The following is a 6003-nucleotide window of genomic DNA, read 5'->3' on the forward strand; positions in this document are numbered from 1 at the left end:
TCCGGCCGAGTTAAGGCAAATATTTCCTAAGTGCCAACGGCTGCTCAGCCTTAAAGGGTCCGACTCGGCTGGTTCCCGATGTCGGCCAGAACAAGTGAAAATCCGGCCTCTTCCCCTGGAAGTCCGGCCGAGTTAAGGCGAATATTTCCTAAGTGCCAACGGCTGCTCAGCCTTAAAGTGTCCGACTCGGCTGGTTCCCGATGTCGGCCAGAACAAGTGAATATTCGGCCTCTTCCCCTGGAGGTCCGGAACATTTTGGCAAATATTTCCTAAGTGCCAACGGCTGCTCCGCCGTAAAGTGTCCGACTCGGCTGGTTCCCGATGTCGGCCAGAACAAGTGAAAATCCGGCCTCTTCCCCTGGAAGTCCGGCCAAGTTCGGCGAATATTTCCTAAGTGCCAACGGCTGCTCCGCCGTAAAGAGACCGACTCGGCTGGTTCCCGATGTCGGCCAGAACAAGTGAAAATTCGGCCTCTTCCCCTGGAGGTCAGTTGAAGTTTAACGAATATTTCCTAAGTGCCAACGGCTGCTCCGCCGTAAAGTGTCCGACTCGGCTGGTTCCCGATGTCGGCCAGAACAAGTGAATATTCGGCCTCTTCCCCTGGAGGTCCGGAACATTTTGGCAAATATTTCCTAAGTGCCAACGGCTGCTCCGCCGTAAAGAGTCCGACTCGGCTGGTTCCCGATTTCGGCCAGAACAAGTGAAAATTCGGCCTCTTCCCCTGGAAGTCCGGCCGAGTTCGGCGAATATTTCCTAAGTGCCAACGGCTCTTGCGCCGAAAAGCGTCCGACTCGGCTGGTTCCCGATGTCGGCCAGAACAAGTGAATATTCGGCCTCTTCCCCTGGAGGTCCGTTCAAGATTAACGAATATTTTCTAAGTGCCAACGGCTGCTCCGCCGTAAAGCGTCCGTCTCGGCTGGTTCCCGATGTCGGCCAGAACAAGTGGAAATTCGGCCTCTTCCCCTGGAAGTGCGGCCAAGTTTGGCGAATATTTCCTAAGTGCCAACGGCTGCTCCGCCGTAAAGCGTCCGACTCGGCTGGTTCCCGATGTCGGCCAGAATAAGTGGAAATTCGGCCTCTTCCCCTGGAGGTCAGTTGAAGTTTAACGAATATTTTCTAAGTGCCAACGGCTGCTCCGCCGTAAAGCGTCCGACTCGGCTGGTTCCCGATGTCGGCCAGAACAAGTGAAAATTCGGCCTCTTCCCCTGGAAGTGCGGCCAAGTTAAGGCAAATATTTCCTAAGTGCCAACGGCTGTTCCGCCGTAAAGGGTCCGACTCGGCTGGTTCCCGATGTCGGCCAGAACAAGTGAAAATTCGGCCTCTTCCCCTGGAGGTCAGTTGAAGTTTAACGAATATTTTCTAAGTGCCAACGGCTGCTCCGCCGTAAAGCGTCCGACTCGGCTGGTTCCCGATGTCGGCCAGAACAAGTGAAAATTCGGCCTCTTCCCCTGGAGGTCCGTTCAAGTTTAACGAATATTTTCTAAGTGCCAACGGCTGCTCCGCCGTAAAGCGTCCGACTCGGCTGGTTCCCGATGTCGGCCAGAACAAGTGAAAATTCGGCCTCTTCCCCTGGAGGTCAGTTGAAGTTTAACGAATATTTTCTAAGTGCCAACGGCTGCTCCGCCGTAAAGCGTCCGACTCGGCTGGTTCCCGATGTCGGCCAGAACAAGTGAAAATTCGGCCTCTTCCCCTGGAGGTCAGTTGAAGTTTAACGAATATTTTCTAAGTGCCAACGGCTGCTCCGCCGTAAAGCGTCCGACTCGGCTGGTTCCCGATGTCGGCCAGAACAAGTGAAAATTCGGCCTCTTCCCCTGGAGGTCCGTTCAAGTTTGGGGAATATTTTCTAAGTGCCAACGGCTGCTCCGCCTTAAAGCGTCCGACTCGGCTGGTTCCCGATGTCGGCCAGAACAAGTGAAAATCCGGCCTCTTCCCCTGGAAGTCCGGCCGAGTTAAGGCAAATATTTCCTAAGTGCCAACGGCTGCTCAGCCTTAAAGGGCCCGACTCGGCTGGTTCCCGATGTCGGCCAGAAGAAGTGACAATTCGGCCTCTTCCCCTGGAGGTCTTTTCAAGTTTAACGAATATTTTCTGAGTGCCAACGGCTGCTCCGCCTTAAAGCGTCCGACTCGGCTGGTTCCCGATGTCGGCCAGAACAAGTGACAATTCGGCCTCTTCCCCTGGAGGTCCTTTCAAGTTTAACGAATATTTTCTAAGTGCCAACGGCTGCTCCGCCGTAAAGCGTCCGACTCGGCTGGTTCCCGATGTCGGCCAGAACAGGTGAAAATTCGGCCTCTTCCCCTGGAGGTCCGTTCAAGTTTGGCGAATATTTTCTAAGTGCCAACGGCTGCTCCGCCTTAAAGTGTCCGACTCGGCTGGTTCCCGATGTCGGGCAGAACAAGTGACAATTCGGCCTCTTCCCCTGGAAGTCCGGCCGAGTTTGGCGAATATTTTCTAAGTGCCAACGGCTGCTCCGCCGTAAAGAGTCCGACTCGGCTGGTTCCCGATGTCGGCCAGAAAAAGTGACAATTCGGCCTCTTCCCCTGGAGGTCCTTTGAAGTTTAGCGAATATTTTCTAAGTGCCAACGGCTCTTGCGCCGAAAAGCGTCCGCCTCGGCTGGTTCCCGCGGTCGGCCGTAATAGGCGAAAATTCGGCCTCTTCCCCTGGAGCGACCTCCAAATTTGGGCGAAATTTTTTCTAAGTGCCTAAAGGTACCAGGGGTTTGGGTACCAGGGGTGCATTACCAACTGGTCTTTTGTCAACCCATGTACTTTTTCTAGAGTACATGGGTTGGTCCCCCCACTTAGTGTACTCATCACTTTACCCCCCTTTCGCAAAATATAGTCAGAACGAGCATGGGGGACGCAATTGTTTTCCATGCAAATCAATTGGGCCTGGTCCGAGCGCTGGTAACGGCCGCCAGCAAGCGTCCCCTGCTCGGATAGCAGAACTGAAGAAGGCACGGCACTTCCAGAGAGAGAGAGAAAATTTTCTAAGTGCCACATTTCTCAAAAATTTTCAAAGTGCCACATCTCTCAAAAAATTTCTAAGTGCCACATCTCTCAAAAAATTTCTAAGTGCCACATCTCTCAAAAAATTTCTAAGTGCCACATCTCTCAAAAACTTTCAAAGTGCCACATCTCTGAAAAACTTTCTAAGTGCCACGTCTCTGAAAAATTTTCTAAGTGCCACGGCACGGCTGTGAAATATTCAAAGTCCTACAGGCATTGGCAGAATGCGCGGACGGCCGTCTGCTCCCGGCGGCCGCCGCGAAGCTACTACCCCCTCCCGGGGACGGCTGTCTGCTCCCGGCAGCCGTCCTTACCCCCCTCCCCCGTTTGCACCGCCTGAAGTTAGACCCGCCTTGGTAGGGCCCCCACCGGCCCCGGCTCGCCGGCGTTGGGTGGACGGTTCCTGCCCACTTGCGGGTCCCGGTCGCTTGGCAACCGACCGGGGAGGACCAGCCGCCTCCTTAAACACAGGCTGGAAGGGAAATCCGGTCAAGCTACGGAGGACCGGCCGCCTCCTTAAACACAGGCCGGAAGGGAAATCCGATCAAGCTACGGAGGACCGGTCGCCTCCCTAAACACAGGCCGGGCAAAAATCTGCGAATGGGCCCGTCAAGGGTAGTGGGTCATCCAAGGTGGGAGGTACCGGCCGCCTCCTTAAACACAGGCCGGGCAAAAATCTGCGAATGGGCCCGTCAAGGGTAGTGGGTCATCCAAGGTGGGAGGTACCGGCCGCCTCCTTAAACACAGGCCGGGCAAAAATCTGCGAATGGCCCGTCAAGGGTAGAAGGTCATCCAAGGAGGGAGGTACCGGCCGCCTCCTTAAACACAGGCCGGGCAAAAATCTGCGAATGGCCCGTCAAGGGTTGTTGGTCATCCAAGGAGGGAGGTACCGGCCGCCTCCTTAAACACAGGCCGGGCAAAAATCTGCGAATGGCCCGTCAAGGGTTGTTGGTCATCCAAGGAGGGAGGTACCGGCCGCCTCCTTAAACACAGGCCGGGCAAAAATCTGCGAACGGCCCGTCAAGGGTTCTGTCTCATCCAAGAAAGGGGTACCGGCCGCCTCAGAGGCCGGAGCGAAGGGGGCGAAAGGCTGTCGATGGGGAAGGATCGGGGCCACGGCTAATCTAGCGATGCCCGCGTCGGGCGGTCACTCCGACGAATGAGCGGGGCCGAATCCGGCGCGAGGCGGCCTTCAGGCACGTGGTTCGAGACGACCTCACCCGGCTCTAGCCCGGAGGATCGGAGGCAACGGCCGTCTCCTTAAGCTAAGGCCGGACGAAAATCTGCGGATGCGGTCCATCCAAGGCAGACGGAGGTACCGGCCGCCTCGGTAAACAATGCCCGGGCAAAAATCTGCGAACGGCCCGTCAAGGGTTCTGTCTCATCCAAGAAAGGGGTACCGGCCGCCTCAGAGGCCGGAGCGAAGGGGGCGAAAGGCTGTCGATGGGGAAGGATCGGGGCCACGGCTAATCTAGCGATGCCCGCGTCGGGCGGTCACTCCGACGAATGAGCGGGGCCGAATCCGGCGCGAGGCGGCCTTCAGGCACGTGGTTCGAGACGACCTCACCCGGCTCTAGCCCGGAGGATCGGAGGCAACGGCCGTCTCCTTAAGCTAAGGCCGGACGAAAATCTGCGGATGCGGTCCATCCAAGGCAGACGGAGGTACCGGCCGCCTCGGTAAACAATGCCCGGGCAAAAATCTGCGAACGGCCCGTCAAGGGTTCTGTCTCATCCAAGAAAGGGGTACCGGCCGCCTCAGAGGCCGGAGCGAAGGGGGCGAAAGGCTGTCGATGGGGAAGGATCGGGGCCACGGCTAATCTAGCGATGCCCGCGTCGGGCGGTCACTCCGACGAATGAGCGGGGCCGAATCCGGCGCGAGGCGGCCTTCAGGCACGTGGTTCGAGACGACCTCACCCGGCTCTAGCCCGGAGGATCGGAGGCAACGGCCGTCTCCTTAAGCTAAGGCCGGACGAAAATCTGCGGATGCGGTCCATCCAAGGCAGACGGAGGTACCGGCCGCCTCGGTAAACAATGCCCGGGCAAAAATCTGCGAACGGCCCGTCAAGGGTTCTGTCTCATCCAAGAAAGGGGTACCGGCCGCCTCAGAGGCCGGAGCGAAGGGGGCGAAAGGCTGTCGATGGGGAAGGATCGGGGCCACGGCTAATCTAGCGATGCCCGCGTCGGGCGGTCACTCCGACGAATGAGCGGGGCCGAATCCGGCGCGAGGCGGCCTTCAGGCACGTGGTTCGAGACGACCTCACCCGGCTCTAGCCCGGAGCGAAAAACACTCTTATAACCTGACCGACATGCGCCCATGACCCGCCTTGGTAGGGCCCCCACCGGCCCCGGCTACCGCCGGCGTTGGGTGGACGGTTCCTCCCCACTTGCGGGTCGCACTCCAGCGCTACGGCCGCCGCGCGCGAGCGCGCGCCCCGCGCCGCCCGCGCAGGCCTAGCGCGAACCGTACGGCAGCGAAACCGAGACGCCCCGGCTCAACCTCACCCAGAGGCCATCCACGGAGGCCGAGCGCGCGATCCGACTTGCGGCACGCCACGTGGGCGTCCGCCGGCCGCGCCGGTCGACCGCGAAACCGATTTCTCAAAGACCAAGCCCGAGTCCCAACCTCCGCACATATCCGCACACGCCTTCCCGACCACCGCGAAGCGGGAGGCGTCTATCGTGGCCGCCGGGGCGTATGACCCCTCCGCGTGAGGCGTGCGGGCTCGGGGGGGCCGCAACGACCGAGTCTGACTCGGACGGGGCGCAGCTTCCCTCCCGGTCGCAGCATCAGCGCCGAACGCGCGACGTCACCAGCCCCCCGGAACGGTTCGTCGGGAGCGCGGCAATGGCCCACATCTCACCTCGCCAGCCGGCCGCAGCGGGCCGCGCCGAACCGAGTCTGACTCGGGGTGCGCACAGTCCCGTCTGGGTCACGGAGGCGACGAGCTGTGACCGCCACCGTCGCCCCTTCGTCCTTCCGGATCCCCCCAGCGCCG

Source organism: Syngnathus scovelli, unplaced genomic scaffold (assembly GCF_024217435.2).
Source record: "Syngnathus scovelli strain Florida unplaced genomic scaffold, RoL_Ssco_1.2 HiC_scaffold_217, whole genome shotgun sequence".
NCBI classification, from domain to species: Eukaryota; Metazoa; Chordata; class Actinopteri; order Syngnathiformes; family Syngnathidae; genus Syngnathus; species Syngnathus scovelli.